The sequence below is a fragment of the Pleurodeles waltl genome, chromosome 2_2 (genome assembly GCF_031143425.1).
Source record: "Pleurodeles waltl isolate 20211129_DDA chromosome 2_2, aPleWal1.hap1.20221129, whole genome shotgun sequence".
Classification (NCBI taxonomy): Eukaryota; Metazoa; Chordata; class Amphibia; order Caudata; family Salamandridae; genus Pleurodeles; species Pleurodeles waltl.
Genome location: NC_090439.1, coordinates 712,749,795 through 712,774,802, shown reverse-complemented (window position 1 = coordinate 712,774,802; position 25,008 = coordinate 712,749,795). Strand labels below are relative to the sequence as shown.

General features: G+C 44.7%; 1 protein-coding gene and 1 long non-coding RNA gene across 5 annotated transcripts in view; one reads left to right on the top strand and one right to left on the bottom strand.

Annotated features, from left to right (window-relative positions):
* Positions 1-25,008, bottom strand: part of LOC138282563 (uncharacterized) — an 822,484-nt gene that overhangs the window by 434,690 nt on the left and 362,786 nt on the right. The window contains exon 2 of the long non-coding RNA XR_011200971.1: positions 3,092-3,177. This is a non-coding gene — a long non-coding RNA (uncharacterized lncRNA). The remainder of the gene's footprint in view (positions 1-3,091; positions 3,178-25,008) is intronic.
* The window catches only part of MYBL1 (MYB proto-oncogene like 1), an 802,126-nt gene that overhangs the window by 444,132 nt on the left and 332,986 nt on the right, over positions 1-25,008 (top strand). The gene's annotated exons all lie outside the window — the stretch shown is intronic.

Sequence of the window (25,008 nt, the reverse complement as noted above, 5' to 3'; positions counted from 1 at the left end):
CCTCTTGCCCTTTAAAGCAGCCCTTACTGACGTCCTGCCTAGAACTTGGTCCACGCCCAGCATAGGGTCTCCTGTAAATCGGGTGATTGACCTTCCCAATTGCCCTGCACCAGGCGACCCTAGTTTCCTCAGCCAACACCCCACCCCTGAGAGCTTGGTAGTCCAAGCCTAAACTTCCCATGGCTCATCTCCTTTAACTACCCTGGATAGGGAATTCAAGAGGCTGGATCAGCCTGGCATTGAGGTCTGTGAACACCTCATGCTTATTGGGCAGCTTCTCACACATCTATGAAAGATCCAATACAAGAGATGAAAGTGAGTCACTTAACTGTAACTGCAGTTCTCCAGTATTGGAATCTTTTATGGATTCACATACAACCCACCCGCCTCCCTATAGAGGCTTTCCTTATGACTTCTGGGTATTACGTCACCCTTGTGCTTGAAAATCTGAGATACTGATCCTCCGTGATGAGGGTTTTAATGGGTGCTGTCACCTGATTGGCTGGACTTTGGGTCTTTTCCAATGATGTGTATAAGCTGTGAAAGTGAATGTACTTTAACATTGACTTCTATGTAAGTTTTCAAATGCTGCCACAGATCTTGGAGGAGGACCGGGCCATCCTCCCCCAGGCGGTGAGAGGCAGGCAAGATGTGGCAAAGTTCACCATTTGGTGTGGCCTGGATACGAGTGACTTGCTGGGTAGAGCAGTTTCGTCGACTGTGGCCTTACGGTGTCACGCCTGGCTGAGAACTTCTGGCTTTTTCACTACTGCCTGGACGGTCTGGTCCGCAGGGATGGGTATTTTGCCTGTTTGGTCCTGTAGGACATCCCAGTGTAGGAAATGCGTCTGCAGCCCATATGGTGTGGGTATCTATTCAAAGGTAAGGTATCTACCGTTAGAAGTCTTTATTAGATGGCTGTGGCATGCTCCCAGGGAGTTTGGTGGTCCCTTGTTGAGACCACCAAAATTGTAATGAGCCCCATACTCTCTACGAGGTAATGCGTTACTGAAGGTAATTAACTTGTTCTTTAAAGACTATTTTTAAACTTTAACATTTTTTTAACTCTGATTCTACTGATTGGATTTTTGTTGTTTTTATTGTGTTGTGTTTTCATTTTATTACTTTTTATGTGCTACACATATACTTGACACGTTGCCTCTAAGTTAAGTCTGACTGCTTTTTCTGGCAAGCTACCCAGGCTTAAGCACAGGCTAATTTAGTGACTTTTTGTGGTTCTTACTGTGAGGGATTGTGGCTGTTGCTTGATCATGGCTCATATCCCAGTCAACCAACAACCCAGTTTCTCACATCACACCAGGGATGTCCAAAACATGTAGTACAGAGGCCCCCATTACTCTGGTTCACTCTCGCACCAAGCATTTAACACACAGGCTATACAAACAACCATGCACAGCATATGCTTGGGATGTTAGGGCAAGAAGCAGGGTGAGCGCATAGAAGCAGAACTTTACATAAGTGAGCCAGTAAGCACAGATAAAAAGATCTGTCCAAAACTATGAATTCACAAAACATGGTGTGCCCACCACTGCTCTGTGCTAAGCCCATGAATGGGACATAAGTCCACTGTCTGCCAACGAGGGTGCACTTGGGGCCCCATTGAGTTCATAGGACATGTTCAGATTCTCTTTCATGTCAAAGAGAAACCTGAGCCGCCTCTGTGCAGATGCTAGATAGTGCAGTGCTGGGGCCCGAAATCACTAAGTGAGATACCTTTTATGTGCTGTTTTGGGCACCTTGGGCAGTACAATTCAACTATACACCATGCAGCAGATATTCCCATTGCATCATATCTAAACTGTCTTTAAGTATGTCTTAGTAAACAATGGGTTATTTTCACAAGAGAAACTGATTGGTATGGGTGGAGATTTCCGCCTCAACTTACTTTATTTTTCCCTATTCACACACATTGCCAGAAGAAATCCTGGAAATCTGTTCCAGTTGCAGGTTCCCAGGCATTCTCATGGGAAGGTCAATTTGTCAGATGGATCCTTTGTGGAATTCTCCATAGCAGATGACTCCACACAGTGGGAATAGGATCTCACTCAAACCCACATCCCCCCTGCCACCCCCCCCCCCCCCCCCAAATACACACACAGTTATACTCTCTTCTTCCCAGCCTGGAAGGGGAATTGCACCAGCCTTATGTAGTAGTGAATTTACAACCCTTTCCAAGGTGGAACAGAGGTGGATTATACCTTGGAATGCTGGCAAACGTCCATATTTGTTGGTGCTGGCAAACTTCCAAGGCAACTCACGCCTTAAAAAATTATCTTACTCTCCGTTGTGTGGGGTTTTCTTGTACGGAGAGCTTCACACTCACAATTCCATCTACTAGGTTACCTTTTGTAAATTTCTGGCAGGCTTAAAACAATAACTTCTGTTTTAAACTGGTTTAGCACTAAAAATACCTTTGTCACTCGGCCTTAATATTTAGTATATATCGGACTTCTTCTTATGTCATCATTACTAAACATAAATGTACAAGTCAACTAATAACAATAGATACTATTAAAAATATAGGGAGGAAACCAAACTGACAGCAAAAAATCTAATTATGTTACTTGGAAGCAGTTTAATTATAGCTCCAAAGTGTTATGTCAATACCTTAAACCAAACAATAGCTTTGGATCTTGGTATAAAGTGAACAACAGTAAAAAAGGAGAGAGGTTGCACTTTGCTACAGCCTGCTAATTGCAACTCTTATACTTCCAGTGATGGTTTAATCGATGAACCACCACATTTCCAGTTAAATAAACATAATTCTAGCTTGGTTGTAAATGTCTTGAAAAGCACCATCATTTCACAGTCTTTTAAAGTGAGAGCATTATTAAAAAATATTCATAAGCCTTTGTATGTTAAAACTACAACCTTACTCCCTCATAATACTATACTTTTCCCTGGCAGCATAATCCAAGACCTTTCTTCATTAGTTGTCATGGTATATTACAATATCCCTAAACCAATCAGTTACATCAAGTACTAGAATAGCAAGGATCTGCTTAGTCCCAGTCCTCCCACACATGTTCTGACAAACAGCTTTCATAGTAATAGTAAAATTGATACATACGATTGTTTAAAAAAGGTAAGGGCAGAACCACAGATGCCATTCATCAGCGTGAGCTGGTTCAGTCACAAGGTCTTCTGACATCAAATCTGTGGAATATGGATTAACACAGAAAGGGAAAATTGAGTTACAAGGTTAGGAAGAGAAACAGGAAGCAGCAACACAACCCCAGGATGCGAAGGAGATGTAAACTAGATACTCAATGGTACAGCTGCCAGTCTAAGCAAACACAGAAACAGAGGTAGGTACTGGATAGGTAACAGATGAACCCATGCAAATTAAAATGGGCCAAAATAACTGTGGAGGAATGGGAAGGGAGAGGAGGGAGACAAACTAATGGGCAATGGAAAATCGCCAAAGTTTCATGACTTGTTGCCATCAGTAACAGATAGAGCTGAAGGAACACATCCATCATAGTTACACGAACATGATGACAGAGAAGATGACACTCATGCCAATCTGTTTAGTTTGTTATCAATGTATTAGGAAATATAATTTTTAAATGATAGAATTTTGTATAGGTTAAAGCAGTGGTTCCCAACATGTTGCCTCCTGAGGACCCCCAGTGAATCACTACTGGAAGCCGGGGACCCCCCAAGCAATTTGTACGTTTTAAATTTCAAAGATTAAAACAGTAATTGGTAAAAAATACACAAACAAGTACACACCAAATAAATACTCAAATTACTAAAGGTAGAATTATTTTATATTGACAAAATGTGCAAAAATCTAAAACATTTAATGGAAAGTTTGGTGCTGAATCTCAGCAACTAACTTTTGGATGTTTGGTTTTATTTCAGAAAGTTGAATCCTCAGGTCAGATTCTACATTTCCCAAGCAATTTCTGTATTTAATTTTTAGGTACATAAAATCTGAGAAAGCTTTTTCACATAAATATGTGGTGGGGAAAGGAAGTAAAACCTTAAGTGCCTTTCATCTCTCCATAGCCCCTCTGTCACATGTATTTCATTGGTTTTATGGCACCTCTCATACCAGTGTAGGCCGTAAGAGCATTTTACATCACACACATACAGAGAGAATTAATCATAATTGTGTGAATCAGTGTATAGAGTATGTTACATAAGGCAAAGGGAACTACGAGGTGTAGGATTCACACGTCATATTTGTAGTTATTTTCGAAGAGTGCTTGGTCTGGAGAAGCAGAAACCCGGATTCAGAACCTAGCACAGTGGTTAGTGTTGACTTTAATGAAAATAATTTATTTCTGTGCAAACAACCCTTTTTTTTTTTTTTTTACCAGCATCAGGATAATGAAAGACCAGGAAAAACATAACTTTCTAACTTGTACCATGCATTTTGCATGCAGTTCATAGATCACTGTGCTAGATTACAGTTGTAATTTATGAACAGCACAGTAACCAAAGAATCTCTGTGACGAAAGCAGTAACCCACTGTGCTGTGCACATAAAATACTGTTCTTTGTTAACCATGATACACGTTCTCTGCAGCAAGCATATTAACCATCTGCACTACCTTAGATGAGTTACAACTGCCACAATGCAAAACTCCCAACTCTCTCTAGCAGACACATTAATCACCAGAGTTATCTTCACACTTTTATTTTTGCCCAAAAAAAGCTGGACATTTAAGGAACTTTGTAGTGCTTTTAAAAAACCTGCACAAATGAAGTAACAAATATAAAAACACTTATGTATTTCTGTCGAGAGGCCCCAGCTGGAGAAGTGCCTTCCTGTCGGCCCCCTAAAAATGTGTCACTGACCTCGGGGTGTCCGCGGGCCACAGATTGGAAAGCGCAGGATTAATAAATATGTTTAAAAAAATAAAAAATGAAATGATTCTTTGATATCTATATTAGTAGTGTTCTACTACTACTAAGAATTGAGTTAATGCTACTTACCCCTTCCCCACCACCCATTTGCAGGCTCTATGTGTTGAGATCTTAGGTATCTAACAGGTTAGTAGGGGTTAACTTCCTAAGTGGTGTGTTGCCAGATCTAAGGAATTTATTTTTTACATAGTAGTAGAAGTAAGGCAAAGTACCCATGAAACTGTGTAAATAGTTTTGTATACAAACGTCACCAAAGGAATCCATTTGCTTTATTTTTTCGGATTATTCAGGAGGAAACAACTAACACTATTCAGTACCTACCGCTCCTTTTACTGTATTTGTGTTTGCTGCTCTATCAAGCTCTGGATTACCACTCCTTGGCATCCCGGGTGCTTTGCCAACTCCCAGTACTATTCCTTACACATCAATGGAATGGTAATTTAACTTACCAAACTCCAAGGCCGATGATGCTATGATGAGCTACTCCACCAAATGGGAGTAGGCAGAGCACCCTGGGACGCCAAGAAGTGGTACTCCAGAGCTTGATAGAGCAGCAAACACAAACACAGTAAAATGAGAGGTAGGTACTGAATAGCTAACTGGTGAACTTGAGGGAACTGAAAAGAGACAAAATAACAAAGGTAGAGGGGCCGAAAGCTGTGTGATAACCTAATCAGCATCACAAAAGACAAACTGCTATGTGATTCTTTGCTAGGTAGTTGGCTGGATAGCTGAAGGATTTATATAGTTGTGCTGCCATTTTCAACCTGTAAGTGAGGTAATCCCCATCAGTTATCGGTCTGGTATTTCCATATACTAAAAAAGTGGAATGCGAGAGTGGGACCCCAACCAGAGGATATGGAGTAGTTAGCCAAGCCCAGGGAGAGAGTGGAACCCCAAGAGGTAAGTATCCATAAGACTCCCAGCACCTGGGAGAGAAGAGGCAAGTTACTTGGTCATCCCATAGGCTAACAAGGGGACTCGTAAAAGTAATATTGCAAAAGCAGGACCAGGCCCTTGAAACCCAAAGGCGGATTACAGATGAAGAAGACATGCAGAAGAAGGGGACAGAGTCCAGTCCACGCATGAGTGTCCAGGTGGGGTAGGAGGCAATGCCCACCCTTCTGTGGTTGAAGATCCTGGTCGACAGTGATGGATGAGGCCCAGCTGCGAGGTCCAGGAGCTGCAGAGGAGTCCCTAAAATCACCTAGGAGCTGTCCCTTGTCAGTCGCTGCATTGCAGACGGCTCAGTGGTCAGGAGGACCACCAGCAAGCACAAGCAAATGCAACTGGAGCTGTTGGAGATTTGCAGAGCTGAAGAGGACCAGCAAGGTCCTGGGAACTCGACTGTTGGAGGGAAGTCCGGGCTGACCCTGAGAAGACAAGAGAGCCAGCAGAAGCAGTCGGAGCCCCCATTAGCAACCCACTGGCAGCAGGCACAGTAAGTCGCAGTGAGGCCCAGTCAGCACCCCTGAAGAGGAATCGCTGGAGCAGCAGAGAGGAGACTGTCCTTTTAGAGGCAGAGTGCTGGGGGGCCAGGGCTACTTGGAGCCTGAAGATCCCTCGGAGCAGGAGTCAACAAGCCTTGGTTGCTGCAACAGTCACGGTGCACAGGGGTTCTTGTCTTGGAGGAAGAGGCAAGCGCTCACCTTCTCCCAAGTTAGACATGGAGGACACAGAGGACTCCTCATAGCCACCACCTGTGTTGGAGAATCTTCAAGTCCAGAGGACAGCAGATCCCATCAGCCGGACATCATTGCCTTAGGTGCCTGTGGTTGCAGAGGAGTGAGTCTTTCACTCCAAGGGAGATTCAATCTTGCTTCTTTGGTGCAGCTGAAGTTTTGCCGACCCCAGAGGATACACGGCCGTGGAAATGTTGCAGTTTGCTGACAGGAGGCACGGAAACAATGTTGCAAGAAGAGGTTGCCTCAGCGTTGTAGTCTTATTCGGTTCCTGTAAACTCCAGCAGCGGTTCTGGTAGCCAGAAGCAGAAGATGTCTTTGCAGAGAGGTCCTGGTGGGGTCTTGCACGATAATCTGGAGACTCACCCGCAAAAGGCTTGGTCACTCTCTGAGGTGACCACCTATTAGAGGGGGTCAATGATGTCAGCTACCTAACCTGATCAGTCAGATGCTCCCAGGAGTCTCTGTACATCTTGTTTCCTAGGTAGCAGAATCAAATGGCCATGTGAATGAGCTCTGGGCACCACCCCTGTGGTGGTGATGGACAGGGGAGTGGTCACTCCCCTTTCCTTTGTGCGTTTTTGTGCCAGAGTGGGGATCGGGAGGTCCCTGGATTGGTGCAAACAGATTATGCATGGAGGGAACCAAATTTGCTCTTTAAAGCAGTCTGGTGTCATGGGGAGGGTGCCCCTCCCTAGCCCAGTAACACCTGTTTCCAAGGGAGAGGAGGTTGCATCCACATTACCATAGGAAATCCTTTGTTTTGCCTTCCCCTGCTTAAGCTGGTCAAGCACTAGGAGGGAAGAATCAAGTCTGAGGGGCTGCAGCAGCGCAGGCTGCCCGCAGACCCTGAAAGACTGGTAGGATCAGAACTGGGGGAACCCTTAAGGAACCCAGCAGTGCATGGAATAATGTCACTAATACTGGAATCAGTATTGGGATATGATTCAGATATGTTTGATACTAAACATGCCTAGGTTAGGAGTTACCATTATGTGTCTGGACCACAGGTAATAAGTGAGCAGTGGCCAGTACATACCTAAAATGGTTTCTCCGCACTCATGAAGTTCAGAGGCTTGGAAATGCCTACCATAGGGGTGACTTACAGTGACCTGGTGTAGTGACCAGTGCACCTTTTCACGCAGGCTGCAATGGCAGGCCTGCAGACACAGTTTACATGGGCTCCCATGGGTGGCATAATAAATGCTGCAGCCCATGGGGGACCCCTGGTGTACCAATGCCCTGGGTAGCTAGGTACCATATACTAGGGGCCTACAGGGGTACCCCAGTATGTCAATTGTGGGCTGTAAGAAGTACCAAAGCAACTAAATTTGGAGGAGAGAGCACAATCACATGGGTCCTGGTTAGCAGGATCCCAGTGAAAACCATCTTAGCACACTGACATCAGGCAGAAAGTGGGGGTAACCATGCCAGAAAGAGGGGATATTCCTTTGGTGTCCACATCCTCACAAAAACCTGATAAAGGGGACAAGGTCAGCTCTAGAAAGGAGTAAGCTATATTATCTTTGGCCTTTCCAAAAGACCAGATAAGCAGACTTCCAACACGCCTGAGGTAAAGGACTCTTCACATGGTTTCCTGCTAAAAACAAAGTTGAAGACTAACTCATCTGCTACTGCTCTGCCGACAGCCTTGTCAAAGACCCCCTCATCAGTGCGTAGTCTTCTGTGTCCAAGCCTGGCCTGTTGATAATGAATGTAAAGGTGAAAGGCAAATATTTGTTGGCTGCTCCATCATGGATTGCACCTCCATCAGTGAACCACGTCGTCAGCAGATGCAGTTCTTTTACCAGACCTTGCTGCGGCTCTCATCACCTTTTGGCTAACACTCAGTACTCTATTCATTGTGCTCCTTTCCATTCTGCAGTGCCCCCAACGCTACCTGCTAATCTCATGGACTCTGAGCCAAAGGAAGTGCAAGAAGCCTTACGGGGACCTAATGTGCAAACGGCAAGAGTATGATGATTAAGCTGAGAGTTCATTCTGCCCCAGGGATGTACTCCACTTCCCTCATATCTTCAGAAAGAAGACAGAGTCTGGTATGTCAGTTGTCCTCCTTATGACAGGCACTACAATCCTTACTATGTGAAGCCACCCTGCAAGCATAGTTTTCAGAAGGCACTGATGATTACTGTTTGTTGTCCAAGGTTAAGCATTAATGACAGACAATTATGCCATGTTCCTCCAGTGCCTACAGCCTTTACCTGCCCAACCATTACCCTCACAGCCAATGCCACCTCTGCTGCAGGCATTCCCACAGCAACCATTGATGCCTCCTTTGCCACCAGTTTCATGGCTAGGAACAGCAGAAGAGGATGCAACTAAAGACAATAATGCTGAATAAGAGGAGGAAGGAAAGATACTTGAGTGTAATCAAGCAGGATATTAATTATCTTGTATTATTTAGTTGAGCCATCGGGAGATGTTGAGCCTATATTATGGTCTCTTCTCCGGGTAATATTTCTAACATCTACTTTCACATCGAAAGAGCCACAAAGAGGTTTGTTTTGCCCCTGAGTCCCAAACAACGATCCTTTATTCCGATATAAAGTACCCTCCAAGGAATTTTTGAGAGGTATGCCAATCATAAAGAATGAGTGGCATGAAGACAAAACAAGAATGGAGAGCCACGCTATGGTCTCAGCCAGACTGCTCCGCTTATACAAAAATTATAGTACTGATTTCGACAACATCCTGCATGATTGGTACCCCCAAAGTTCTCTTAGAAGCAGCCCATCGATCACCGAACCCTCTTATCAATGCTTTTCCCCTTATGACAGAGAAGGAAGATGTTTAGACTACTTTGGAAATCATATTTTCTGCTTTGCAGCTAATGGTGCAGCAGATTCACTAGTGTTACTAGGATGGTACGATCACCAGACGTGCACCACATGGGCCCCTACCTAGAACTAATTTCAAAAGGGAAAAGAGAAGAGACTGTGGTCTTACTTTGGGGAGGGGAAAGAATGTGTGTATTCATCATCTGCGCGTCAATGGATGTATCAAATATAGGATTTTGCTAGCTTGCTGCATTGTCAGGAATTGCTTTGCTGCTTCTTCTTGAGCTAGAAGTGTAAAAATGTGTCTTGGACATGCCAATTGGAGAATCACTTTTTCCCTCTACACAGATGACGCCCAACAACATGTCAGAGCCGAAAACTGCTAAGTGTCTTGGTGGTTTACAAACTGCAGCCAACAATATTTTGGGGTTCTGTAAGGTGTAGCTGCCAATCCTTCTGAAGCTACTATCACCTTTACTCAGCAAAACAAAACTCTATGCAGAAACTCAGAATACCCTCCACAGCAAGCCCATTGCTACACATAGAAGAGATGAGGCAATAAACCTAAAGCATAGGACTCCAGGTGGAATTGACTCCTTACCAGGACTGCCTGCTTCTTACCCCATCTTTCCTATATCAGTGTGAAAATTGCTGCCTTCCTTCCAGAATAGTCTTCCGTAATCTTGGACAATGGTTTCTGGACTTAATTGTTATCAACACACATTGAAGATTGTACAAAGATCACTGTTAACACTGTCCAGACAGAACCATCCTCACCTTCCGTAAATTCAAGCAGTTATACTGCTATTGTATCTGAAAGGAACCTTCTCGCTCATACCCCAACCGCAGTTAAACAAGAATTTCTGCTCCAGGTTCTTTCTCATTAAGAACATATCCGGTGACACTTAAGCAAATTCCTCTGAAAGCAATCAGTTTGTATGGTAACACTCCTGGACTTGCTTCAGCTGCTTCAAGAGGGAGAGTACAGAATTTTGTTGAATCCCCAGGATGTGCATTTCTACACCCAGATATATCCCAATCATCAAAAGTACTCATGCTTCCAGGTAGCTAGTTGCCTCTACCCGTTTTGAGTTCTCTCCATCCGTCTGAAATCAGCATCCCACATCTTTAGGAAATGTCTAGCCCAATTAGCTACAAAGCTCAAATGTTGAGGACAGCAATTATTCCTGTACCTCCATGACTGACTTTTCAAAACATACACCAGAGAAGAAATAAAAGTTTTGAACTCAACCTCTGTGAAATAGTTTTGTTGCCTGAAGGCAGAAAACATACCTCGAGCAACTAACAAGTGGGCAGAATCACTCAGCTGATTAGCTGGAGAAGATCACAAATGCTAACTTGAGTCCATTAATGCTGGAGAGAATGTTCCAGAAGAGAAGGAAAACAGAACTCAACTCCTTTGCAGCCAAATTGAGCTCACAATGCCAATTTATCACCAGTAGGCATTGGCAACCTGGAACAAGGAAGAAATACATTTTCAATAATATGGAGTGGAGCATTTGCATACGCCATTCCATCACTTCCTCATGTTCCACTAACAGTTGTCAAGATAAAACAGGAACAGTGCTACATCATTCTCATATCTCATTGATCCAGGCAGTTCTGCTAAACTGAACTCCTTCCTCTTTCTGTGGCATAGCCGATGTCCCTGGTTAGGAACCTGTTCCATCTGTCATTTGAGAAAAGCCAGGTAGTTCATCTGAATCTGGAATCCTTCATTTAGAAGTCCTGGAGTGAGAGTACTTATGTTCGCTGTACTTAACATCACATAAATCTGTAGAAATATCCTTGCCCCTGTCAGAATTATCCACTAAAATACATTTCCGGCAAAGTGGAAGCAATTTTGTACATGGGGTTATTCCACAAATCTGCATCTATTGCGTTCTCAATGAATGGCCTTCTAACCTGTTCTGCATATCTGGTTGCAATCTTCAGATTCTGCAATGTGGGCTCTGTCCCCTTTTATTCTCTGTACGGTAATAAAGGAGTTTTGAAGGGCCTCTTTGGAGACTCCTCTAGTCAGAAACTCTCCATGGCCTAGGCACTGAATACTGGGCTTTCAAAATTATTGAAATATAGTGTAGCAGAAAGAGCCCTTCACTCTCTGAATTAGGTATTTGAAATTTTACACATTCATACTGTTGTCAGGTAATTAAATCATTATTTGTCATCCAATCTTGGACAGCTCCTAGTATGATCTTTGCTAACATTTTTGACAGTGCATCAAAATAGATTAACCCGTAGAATGAGGGGTCATTTTTGCTATCATTAAAAGTCTCGGCTGTGGTGTACTCAGTGTGTGTCAGACCTTTTGTTTGCTATACATTGCACAAACTTGTGTTTGCTTTTGATTAGCCACTTTCTCTTAAACAGGTGGGGGGTGGGGAAGGGGGGTATTTCTTGTGTTTGTCCCACCCGGGTGCATTTTGGGCTCATAGGTTCTGATTGGATGAGTTGTACCCTGCTGACTTCATTAATGCTTTTTTTTTTAGTTCTTTTCTTTCCCTTACTGCATTCCAAGGCTTGTTCTTCCTGGCACCCTTTTGGTCCCCATTTACTGTTTTTAATTTGTTAAATGTAGTTGTTTTATGGGGGCATGACAAGCGAGGCCGCTCGCTATCATTTTTATGCTCCTGCCCATTTTCTTTTTAATTTGAATTTACCTTTTTAAAATGGCCACCTGTTATGTTGGAAAAGTAAATAAAAACTGCCAAAATGGCTGTGAGTGTGTCTCAACACTTCAGTGCCCATCATGGTATGGCTTCTTAAATAGATGCACATCAATATACATGAACCCGCATCGATTAGCATCCTGGAATGGTGCTTGTTTAATGAAAACCCATTCCAAGATGGCCATCCATGGGTCCGTATTTGTGCTATTACATTGTGATACTTGTGTAAGCTTGTGCTGTTACTGGCAGCCATGTTAATATTATTTATGTAAGCGTGTGCTATTTCTATATCGCAAACATAACCAAAACGTGGCAAAGTACTGTATAGGATTAAAGACCATCATAAAGTCAACGTGAAATAGGGGAGGTAGCTGGATTGTGGACTGTTATTGCATTTTGATGTTCTGTTCTTTAAAGAAGTGTGTCTTCAACTCTTTCCAAAATTAGAGCAGTGTTGGGGTGGTCCTGATGGATACCTGGAATGTTGTTCATGATCCTGGGAGGATAAGGTCTACTGCCTTCATTTTTTTAATTTATTTTTTTATGTTTCTTTCGTACACTTAATAGTATGCTGTCTGATGGTGTCTTGACTGCAGGTGTGATTAGAACCAACAGAAATGGTGAGCTTTTCTGTAAGATAAGCCAGTGGTCCTGGTCATGATAGCTTTGTCAATTATTCAATTGATTTTTAAGGTGGTGCGGTTGGAAAGGGGGGCCAGTTTTGTAGGTGATGTAATCAGATTTCTTAAGAGTCTTAATGAGACATTCTGTGGCACATAGCATGCCCTTAAGGGGTGCCAGTGTGGAGTCTGGGAGGCCATGGATCAGGCATTTAGCAAAATCCAGATACAGGAGTGTGTAGCACAGTGCTGAAATCGCTTCTTGAAAGAAGCAGTTTTATTTTCTTTAAAATCTGGGCCTAGTACCAGACAGTCTTTGATTTATTTATTCATGTATTCGTTTATTTATTTATTTGCAGAGTGTTTTTTGTGTGAATTAGGTTGGTGTCCAGGGAGAATCCAAGTGACTTGGCATTCAGTGAAATTAGGGTTTTAAGCTGTTAAGGTTTATGTAATTGAGCCATGTGTGCACTGTTTCTTGTTTGTTGTTGTTGGGAAGTACCATACATTAAGTGTTGGTTGGGTTGAGCTTCATTTAGGTGTTCCATACCCAAGTCTGGATGATGTGCTCGCAGTGGTGTTGGAGATTATCAGGTAAAGTTGTGTATCAACAGCATATTGGTAAACCTTGGTGATGCCAGTGAGAAGAGCACCAAGTGGCTATATGTAGAGGTTGAAGATGACAGACAGGTAACAGGAGCCAATATAGAACCCTAGGGGACTCTCTAGGTGATTGGCAAATTTTGTGGTCATCTTCATCTGTAGTTAGGAGGACATTGTCTATGATATTTAGGGTAGTAGTCTGCAGCTTGATTTGAAGTCAGTCTGGTCCTCATGCAGGCAATAGCTAGTATTAATATGAGCTGGGAGTAGAACATACACTGCTTTTGCAATGATCTTGCTGATGAAAGGTAGGTGAGTGATGGGCTGGTAGCTGGCAAAGTCATCAAGGAATAATGTAGGGTTTTGTAGAAGCTGGGGAGTCTGGCCTGACTTGAGAGCTGCAAAGATACCTTAAGTGAGGGAGGCATTGACAATGGAGGATAGGGGTAAGAGGGTAAGACATCCTCTTCATAAGAAGTGTCTTTTAGGCAGTTGAGTGTGTCAGCACAATCAGCAAGAGATCTTACTGAATGACTGATGTTAGCCAATGTCAATACAAACAAGCATTTGATAAAGCCAGTAGGTTATCCTTTTGCAGACAAGAACTGTTGGCTTTACCAGTACTAGTTTAAAAGACAGTCTAACCTGGAAGCCCACTCCACCCGTACTCGGTTTCAGCAACATGCTTCAAAATATGGCAAAAATGTTGCCTTAAGTTTGGGATCACCTTTTAATATACCATTTGGGATCCTGTATAGGCTTGTTGGAGGGTCTGGAGGGGTTAGTACCAATTATTTGTTGGATAATTTCAACCATAGTGTCCTCATTGAAGATGCTGTTAATCCAGTCACATACAACAGTCTCATAATGCTCCAAATGTGCCCTCCTCTGCAGAACTGCATGTATATTTCTCAAATGAATGATTTCTGCTAATTGGAGGGTTCTAATGAAAAACTAAAACTCTCCTTCACCAATTTGTCAAAACGTTTTTCATCATTAGCATCTAGGACCATTACTATTTTCTCTTGCTTCTTTTTTATTATCTGGCCCTTTTTTTCCTTTTTAAGAGGCACTTATACTAACTGGAATTCACATTATATTATATGTGATCTAACTAAACAGCTCTTTCAGATCAGTTTTATCTTCTTATATTCATGTTTAGCCAATTTTCTAGAGACACAACTGTCTGTTTTGGAAACCACCTGGCATTATGGGCTCTGTCAATGTGGCAACCTGATTCAGACACCCAGCTGTACTGCAAACATTCCACAATCCCACTGAGCCCTGCTTGAGCAAGATATGTTTCTGGAAGCATCAATCCCATGAGCCATTGCAAAGATATTTAATGGAGCTCACAAAGCCTTTCTTTAAAAAAAATAGCACACTCCAGAGCACTAGAACACAACAAATAAAACGGTAGCAACAATGTTGACCAAAGGCATAAATACGAGGATCCACTCGAACATGTTTCCTGTTATACATCTTTAGCAATCCTACCCTTATTGTGCTACTTCTAAGCACTAATCTGCTTCTAGCAGATGAAAAAATAGAATGAGTTTCTGAGATGGTACACATCCTGATACCTTTTTGAATAATATGCTCAATGATACCTCAAGGTCGTCTATTCTTTTCTAACAAGGCCAGCTGCACTAAGTCAGGGAGCAACAGCTAAGTGCCTCCCATCCTAGCAGCCTTTAATTGGGACAGGATTCTGTACGGCCTGTCCCAGTGTCACCTGGTGTGAAGATTCCTCTTTCTCTTCCAGGGGATCCTCATCAATAGTCATAAACATTGAATATTCCCGCCCTTGTGCGGGGACCCCGGAGCATATATCAAATACACACACATCATACATGTGTAATAAACAATCATGCAGGCTATCATGTTAAAAACAGGCTAAAAATGCTTTATTTCTATGAATTTTTTTTTATTTATTTTTTTTAAATACTACAATAGAGCATAAACATGTACCCAAGCTCCTAAAACTAGGCTTAGTGAAGTGAGCAGTAGCAAACTCTAGAGAAAAAATAGGAAAAAAAAACTGCATTGAAAAACACTGAAGCATTCTTAGCCAATAGGCTGCATGCAGGTTAACACAGGAGAACCATAAAAACTTTGGCACCGTGCCTTTAAGACCCTGAGCACCTCCAGTATCCCACCATGCCTCAGGAGTGAAGGAAAGGTGACAGTTGGTTCACAGTTAGGTCAGTTCTTTTTTCCGGCTTCTTCTGAGAGGATCCTGGAGTATTGAGCTCTCAGTTTTTCTGAGTTTTCCTCAGAAAAATTCTTTAAAAAAGTGTTTTTTCACTTTTCACTCGACAAATAACATCTTTGTCTGAGCTAGGAAGGTTTTTTCTGACAGAAAAATGCCTTCTCTTTTTGTCAAATGCCCTGCTTGTGGGAAGAAGAAGGCCCAGTCAGATCCCCACTCTCTGTGCATAGTGTGCCTGCCTCAGAGTCACTGCCCTGACACTTGTAAATACTGCAAGAACATGTCTAGGAGGACTCTGAAAGACAGAGAGAAGATCCGGCTTCATGGGCTTCAGCAGAGGAAAAGAACATCGTCTTCCTCACTTCCCAGACAGCCAGAAGGCCATTCTCAGGAGAGAATGGCCCGGTCGACGTCGACAGGTAGGAAAGTGCCTGTTTGTTCACCGTCGACGTCGTCGCTACCACCGCCTCACCGGCATAGATCGCCGTCGACGGCGACACACCCGACGTCGAAGGAAACGGCGTCGAGGGGACATCAGAGCAGGGGCAGGTCTCCGTTGACGGCAACCCGCCGATCGACGTCGAGCCATCACCGGCGTGCCCGGTCGCCGCCAAAGGTTGTGCGCCCCCCGACATCAGGACACACGGCGTCAAGATCACCACGACGGCACGAGAAACATCCGCCGTCAACCTCCCATCGCTCCACGTCGAGGCACACGACGGCGAGCAGGTCGAGGTCCAAGGAACGTCGTTCAACATCAAGGCACTCAACGTCAAGGCACTCAATGTCGAGGCAGGACCAACCGGCTGGGGGCCCTTCGACGTCGAAACAGCCATCGACGTCGACGCAGGTTTTACCTGTCCCGCAGGGAGCAGGACATCGCCCCACGCCAGACAAGGCGCCATCTCCAGTGGTCTCCATACCGAGCGACTCTTCTCGGTCAAGAGCGGCATCATCTGGGCATGTCTCGCCCATCAATCTATCTCCGAGATGGCTGGAGAGCCTCAACAGACCAGCGGCCTCCCCAGATTCGCAGTATTCGCGAATGTATTCGCCTACTGCCTCCCTGCCAAGAACGCCATCACCGACAGCCAGGGTAGAACGGGCTCGTTCAGCTCCTCGCCAACCGACCACGAGGCCTAGACGCTCGGCTACAGCGTCTCGCAGCAGATCTCGCTCTCAACGGAGATCCAGGTCGCGGTCAAGGAGAAGATCACCCTCTTGGTCTTCATCAGGTTCTTCTGTCGGGCGTTACTCACCCACCCTTACAGATTCACCACCTGCTAGAGTCTCACCGGTGGATGATATTACCACATTCAACGAGGTGTTGCTAAGGGGAGCGCATAAACTTAACATAGACGTTCCAGAACCATCTACCTCCTCATCGATCATCTTTGAGACTCTACAACAGAGATCAGCGTCGAAAAAGTTGCTGCCTCTAGTGCCTGGCTTGCTGCAGCCAACCATGGACACTTTTCTGGCCCCAGCCTCGCTTAAGTCTGCCCCGGCTAGGATCCTTAAAAAATACAAGGCTCCAGAACAGGACCCTTTATTCCTTAGAAAGGATCCGCCACCGGACTCGGTGATCATAGCTGCCGCCCGTAAGACCCACTCGGTGGCATCCTCATCCACGGTACCCCCAGATAAGGAGAGCAGGCATCTAGACTCTCTAGTGAGGAAGATATGCGGGACGGCGGCTTCAGCAATGAAGGTCTCCAGTGCGTCTGCGCTCCTGGGCAGGTACGATCGTTCTCTGTGGGATTCCCTCAGTAGATTTACAGAAAAGTTGCCCAGAGAAGACAGGCAAGACTTCCAGGAGATACTGCAGGAAGGATGCCTGGTATCCAACCAGGTTATCAGCGCGGCAGCGGATGGGGCGGATTTGGCTGCTCATGGGTACGCACATGGTATCTGTGCGAGGAGATCTTCCTGGCTGAGGCTCACAGGCTTGAAACAGGAAGCACAACAACGCATCCTGAATCTGCCATTTGCCGGGAACTCTATTCGGTGCCCATGCAGACGAAGAGATGGCCCGCATGAAGACAGAGGTGGATACCTTGAAGGCGGTGGGCCTCGAAAGAAAGAAAGATTTCAGGAGGAGGTACAGGCCGTATGATAGGCACCCTTTCCAGCAGAGGGTTCAAACCCCTCATTGGTCACAAAGGTCACAGCAGCGACAGGGACGCCCTCTTTTTCAACGAAGAAACACAAGGGAGCGAGGGTCAAGCAGACCTCAACAATCCACTCCGAAAGCTCCCACCAAGCAATGAAATCTCGCTTCCCTCGACACTGTACACCACTCCGGTGGGGGTAAGTATTACGGCTTATCTTCACGAGTGGCACTCTATCACAAGAGACAAATGGGTGCTCAATATTGTCGAACATGGCTATTCTCTTCTTTTCAAACAGCCTCCACCACGCTTGCCACCAACCAAAGACAATCCATCTCATCTCAGCTTGCTACGCAAGGAGGCTCTCGCCCTCCTGAGAAAAAATGCCATAGAAAAGGTTCCACCCGCACGAAGAGGACAGGGGGTATACTCCCGTTACTTTCTAGTGGCAAAGAAGGGTCGAGAGGGAGTTTTCAGGCCAATCCTGGATCTACGGCTGCTAAACAAATACATAAGGAAGCAGAAGTTCAGAATGCTAGCGCTTCACCAGATTTTCCCTCAACTACATCAGGGAGACTGGATGTGCTCCATCGATCTGCAGGATGCATATTTTCACATCCCAATAGCTCCGAAACACCGAAAAGTCCTGCGCTTCCGAGTAGCGTTACAGCATTACCAGTTCAGGGTTCTACCTTTTGGCCTGAAGTCTGCCCCAAGAGTTTTCTCGAAATGTATGGCAGTGGTGGCGGCACATCTCCGAAGACAAAGGATATACATATATCCATACCTAGACGACTGGCTACTAAAGGCTTCTTCACCGGAGCAGGCGAGAAGCCACCGGGACATTGTACTAGGAGTTTGCGAAGCTCTAGGTCTTCAGGTAAATTACCAGAAGTCAACCTTGACTCCAACGCAGAATCTTCACTACCTAGGAGCTATCATAAACACAGAACTACAAAAAGTGTATCCTTCGGAGGAACGACTATCCTCAATAAACAAAAAGTGCCAGGACCTGTTGAGAGCCAGTGCACCTACAGCACGTCAGGTGACATCACTACTGGGCTCCATGGCATCGTGCATTTTTATTGTTCCAAATGCCAGACTCCACATGAGACCCCTCCAAGAGGCGTTGGAGACCAACTGGAGCCAAAGAACAGGTCGCTGGGAGGACAAGGTGCGGCTACCGGAGGTAGCACTTCAATCATTGAGATGGTGGATGCACAGACCTCACCTGTCAGTGGGTGCTCCGTTTCACCAGGTGCTTCCATCCGACACCCTAGTAACGGATGCATCTCTTCAGGGATGGGGGCTCATCTGGGTCCTTTTCAAGCGCAGGGTCTGTGGTCGGACAAGGAAAAGCGGTACCACATCAATCTGCTAGAACTCAGAGCGGTCCATCTAGCTCTCAAGTCTTTCATACCGCTAATTCAGGGGAAAACTCTCTTGATACAGACGGACAATACAACCACGATGTATTACTTGAACAAACAGGGGGGAACGAGGTCCCTACCCCTATCGCGAGAGTCCCAAACGATATGGCATTGGCTCCTGGCCAGAGGAATGTCAATTACAGCAGTTCACCTGCCAGGTCAGCAGAACGTGGAAGCAGACTTTCTAAGCAGACACCTGGAGGACGTTCACGATTGGGTCCTACACGACGAAGTCGCAGAATACATCTTCGCGCAATGGGGTCGGCCTCAGCTGGACCTCTTCGCAGACGCAGTAAACAAGAAATGCCCAGACTTCGCATCCAGGTTCTACCGTCCGGGATCTCGGGGGAATGCCCTGTTGATCGACTGGTCAGGGACATTTCTTTACGCTTTTCTGCCGATTCCCCTCATTCCGGCAGTGATCAGCAAACTTTACAGATCCAGGACCAGAATGATTCTTACAGCGCCGCAATGGCCCCGACAGTTTTGGTACACGGATCTCCTCAACCTGTCGGAAGAACCTCACAGGAGGCTGCCGTGCAGACCGGATCTTCTGAGCAGAATGGAGGGCAGGATTCTACATCCCAACCTACCCTCTCTGAGCTTAACAGCATGGCTCCTGAATTCCTGCAGTATGGGCACCTAGGACTCTCACAGGAGTGCATGAGCATCTTGAAAGAGTCCAAACGACCTTCCACGCGGCGTTCCTACGCTTTTAAGTGGAAGAGATTCTACATATGGTGCTGTCAACAAGGTCATAATCCCATACGGGCGCAGGAGGATGTCATACTGTCCTATTTGCTTCATCTAGCGAAGTCCGGTCTGCAGGTATCATCTATTAAGGTACATTTGTCTGCTATTACTGCCTATCGCAAATCGCCTTCTCAGGAATCCTTCTTTACAAAACCTGTAGTAAAGGATTTCTTGGAAGGTTTGAAGAAAGTTTTTCCGCCAATTCGGAGGCCTTCTCCTCCATGGGAACTGAACATAGTCCTGGCAAAACTTATGGGCCCTCCTTTCGAGCCTATCCACAAGGCCTCTTTACAACACCTTACGTGGAAGACGGCTTTCCTAGTGGCCATTACTTCAGCAAGGAGGGTCAGTGAAATCCAGGCCTTGTCTGCGAAAGAACCGTACACGGTTTTTCATGACAATAGAGTGGTTCTACGAACTCACCCATCTTTCCTTCCGAAGGTGGTCTCAGAGTTCCATATTAATCAGACCATAACTTTACCGACGTTCTTTCCCAATCCGGAGACTCCGGCAGAGAAAGCATTACACTCATTAGACTTGAAAAGAGTGTTGAAATTTTATCTGGACAAGACAAAATCGATTAGACATTCTAACCGCTTGTTCGTGAACTATGGTCATTTAAGGACAGGAGAGGCAGCATCTAAGCGAACAATTTCTAGATGGATAGTTTCTTGCATTGTTTATACTTACCAGCTAGCTAATAGACAATTGCTAGCGCGGCCTAGAGCGCATTCCACAAGGGGTAAAGCGGCTACTGCTGCTCTCCTTAACAATATTCCTATATCTGAGATTTGTAAGGCTGCTACATGGAAGTCTGTCCATACGTTTACAAGACATTATTGTTTGGACTCAGATGCTAGAGCGGATGCCCAAGTGGGGCAGGCCTCTCTAAGAAATCTATTTGCGTAAGACATATCTATTTCCTGCACTTCTATCGGACAGTCCGCTGGGTTTGGGGATGGGCTTGCTAATCTATTCAATGTTTATGACTATTGATGAGGATCCCCTGGAAGAGAAGGATAAGTTACTTACCTGTAAATCCTAGTTCTCTTCCAGGGGTATCCTCATCAAAGTCATAAACAACCCACCCTCCTCCCCGGACGCACATCTCCTAGAAGTGCAGGACAGACTGTGTCTTGAATCAGTTATACAAATTGTCACCGTTAAAAGAACTGACCTAACTGTGAACCAACTGTCACCTTTCCTTCACCCCTGAGGCATGGTGGGATACTGGAGGTGCTCAGGGTCTTAAAGGCACGGTGCCAAAGTTTTTATGGTTCTCCTGTGTTAACCTGCATGCAGCCTATTGGCTAAGAATGCTTCAGTGTTTTTCAATGCAGTTTTTTTTCTTCTATTTTTTCTCTAGAGTTTGCTACTGCTCACTTCACTAAGCCTAGTTTTAGGAGCTTGGGTACATGTTTATGCTCTATTGTAGTATTTAAAAAAAAAAAAAAAAAACTTCATAGAAATAAAGCATTTTTAGCCTGTTTTTAACATGATAGCCTGCATGATTGTTTATTACACATGTATGATGTGTGTGTATTTGATATATGCTCCGGGGTCCCCGCACAAGGGCGGGAATATTCAATGTTTATGACTTTGAGGATACCCCTGGAAGAGAACTAGGATTTACAGGTAAGTAACTTATCCTTACTGTTTACTCTCTGTGCTGGACTTTTTTACCATAATCTCATTGTTCTTAAGTACACTTAGCAAAAACAATTAACTGAAAGTGATGTGATGCCCTGTGAACTATTTTCATTCTAAAAGATTTGAGTTCTTTTGCATAACAATAATAAACGAGGCACATAGTTAGCAACCTTCTAGAAGCTCTCAGAATTCAATATGATGTAAAATGAAGCAGTGTTTAGATTTAATACTGCAAATACATTCACAAAAGCTATCATCACATTGCAGAACCTTATAATATAAACTGAATGTGACCCAAATATTTAAACACACCTATTGAGCATTTTGCTAATCATATTCACATTCTGATTGATTGACTGACACATGTAAATCAACCAAAGTCACGCAGAGGAATACCCAGAATGGAAAATACATAGGCCCTCATTCTGACCCTGGCGGTCTTTGACCGCCAGGGCGGAGGACCGCGGGAGCACCGCCGACAAGCCGGCGGTGCTTCAATGGGGATTCCGACCGCGGCGGTAAAGCCGCGGTCGGACCGGCACCACTGGCGGGGTCCCGCCAGTGTACCGCGGCCCCATTGAATCCTCCGCGGCGGCGCAGCTTGCTGCACCGCCGCGGGGATTCTGACCCCCCCTACCGCCATCCAGATCCCGGCGGTCGGACCGCCGAGATCCGGATGGCGGTAGGGGGGGTCGCGGGGCCCCTGGGGGCCCCTGCAGTGCCCATGCCACTGGCATGGGCATTGCAGGGGCCCCCGTAAGAGGGCCCCTACATGTATTTCACTGTCTGCTGCGCAGACAGTGAAATACGCGACGGGTGCAACTGCACCCGTCGCACAGCTTCCACTCCGCCGGCTCGATTCCGAGCCGGCTTCATCGCGGAAGCCTCTTTCCCGCTGGGCTGGCTGGCGGTCTGAACGAGACCGCCCGCCAGCCCAGCGGGAAAGTCAGAATTACCGCCGCGGTCTTTCGACCGCGGAACGGTAACCTGACGGCGGGACTTTGGCGGGCGGCCTCCGCCGCCCGCCAAGGTCAGAATGAGGGCCATAATATTGAGATGATCTCTGTTTTATTACCTCCTATCGCATTGACACATAATCATACTCTGTTTTCTCAACTCATGCAGGTGGGCAAAAATTCTTAGTATTAGCACCAAACTTGGAATATGTCTTAGGCCTAATATAGTTTTACATCATTTTTAATACTCTGAGCATTTCATAAGGACTCATTGTCCTAGCCATTTATTTCAAGTTTAGAGTGTTCCAACAAAGTGATCACTCTTGACATTTGCTATTTGTTTGAAGGCGCTCCTAATGTTTGTTTGAGCAATTCCATCTTTAGATACATTGTTAAGTAAGATGTTGAAAGTGGTAATAAGCATGTTTTACTCTCTTAAGTTGTGATCAGCTTTTGTTTACCTTTATTGCCAATTAAATAAAACTTGTTTAGAATTCCATCTGTGAGTTTTCTTGTTCTTTTTCATCCTTTATAAATCTGACAATTGTAACGTCCGATGTGGTCTTTCAAAATGGTTATTGTTCTTGCAGCTCTATTTATGAGCCTTGGCTTTCTTTGAAGTATTAACCAGAGCTTTGTTCTCTTCTATATTATTAGCCTCACCACTCTTAAATCCCATCAGCTTTGTTTACTTTGTCAATCTACACATGCAGGCATTGAATTTAGCCGACTTCTAAAATTACTGAATGATGGATGCAGTTTGATTGGGATGCTTGTTTTTATTCTTTACCTTCTTATGGATCTTTAGTGGTAGAAGATCTCTGTGGAAGTTTATAAACCTGTTAAGGGTTTTTGAAACATATACATTAGAGAGGTTAACTTGTGCAACTTTGCAAGTTAAATCTTCCTTAAGTTTATTTTGTAATCTCCCAATTGTACTCTCATTACTTCTCAAGCACTTACTATGAAGTTTTAATTGCTTTTATTTTTAAAATTAAAGTTCCTGCTATTATTGATTTAGTAGACTGCAAAGTAAAGAGTTTCAAAAAATTAGGTTGCATTGTTGCACTTCTGTATTAGATTTCACCTCACTTCAGTAAGGCACGATAGTGTAGATCTTCCTAATTTTTCACTTATCTGAATTTCTCAACCTCCAGAGCACTGGCTTTACCCCTCTGTGGCACGCTCTGTGCTCATCACGTGGTGGAATTTCACTCTAAACTCAGGATGTTGACCATCCTCAATAATGGGTTTGAGGAGGTTTTGGGACTAGTCATGTACAGTGCTGTGCACATTCTGGTTCTTGTTGCTGTGACTAAAATGTAATCTACAACCATGATGGGCCTAAATACATCAACCCCCACCTTTATTCTCCTAACATTCCTATTTGCTTGTAAATGCATTGCAGGTGGCACAGGGAAAGGTACTGGGAGAAGCAGAGAAAGTAGACACCCCTGTGTCTTGCTCCTCATCTTTGGGGCCCAATACTGAGAGTGTACAGTTCATTGTGATCCTAGCTATAGGTGATTGATAGCAAGACAGTGTCCAGTTCAGTAATTCCTCTCCCTCCTTTGCCGCCTAAAAGACCTATCTCTCTTTGTGTCTCCCAAGTATGTCCAGTCAACCTTACTGAATGCCTTATTAGTAACCCACTACTGTATTTCAGCTTTTCTTCCCTTCTCTTGTTTGTCTGCTGCTTATAAATACTGCCTATTCCTTATGGTTAAGGTGGAGCATGAATTAATAATAAATGAGAATACCTACAACATTCACACTACCGGATACGGGTCTCTCTGCACTGGTCTAACGACCAGATACTTAAATTAAGTGGCGTTTGAGTGCCTATCTAAAGTTGTTTAGTTTAGGACAGATGCCAAATGTCAGAATGTAAAGTATTCCAGAAGCTGAGTGACCCAGGCCCAGAAAGCCCTTCTCATGCCTAAGATTGAGGGTTAAAGAAGAGGACTGATAGTTGCATCTTGTTTTGGCTCCTGATGGTGTTGCTTGACAGATATAAACATTCTGTCTGCCAAACATGGGGGTCCAAAGTATGTAGACATTTAGGGGGTTATTACAACTTTGGAGGAGGTGTTAATCCGTCCCAAAAGTGACGGTAAAGTGACGGATATACCACCAGCCATATTATGAGTCCATTATATCCTATGGAACTCGTAATACGGCTGGTGGTATATCCGTCACTTTTGGGACGGATTAACACCTCCTCCAAAGTTGTAATAAACCCCTTAATCTGATAACTCTTACTTTGCTACCTGGAAACAGATGCAGTCTTTTAGAGCTAAGCGGTAAAAAGATCGCCTGACCTGGCACATGTGGGCCCTCTTCTCAGACCAGTATGGAACTGTGCTGCATTTTGCACTCTTCCAAAAAAAAAAAAACAGTAATGGATGGAATGCTTGTATCAATCGCTTCTACTGCCAATCTCGTGGGCTGCATTCCAGTCCATTGTTTTTCAACCAGCATGCCACTCCAGACAGAGACCTGTCATATGCAAATCATTTTTAATCCTGCTTCAGTGGGAGCAGTCCATCCTGAACTGCCTGGTAGGTCCCCTCTAGGCTGGTTAACAAGCGACCCCAGATCA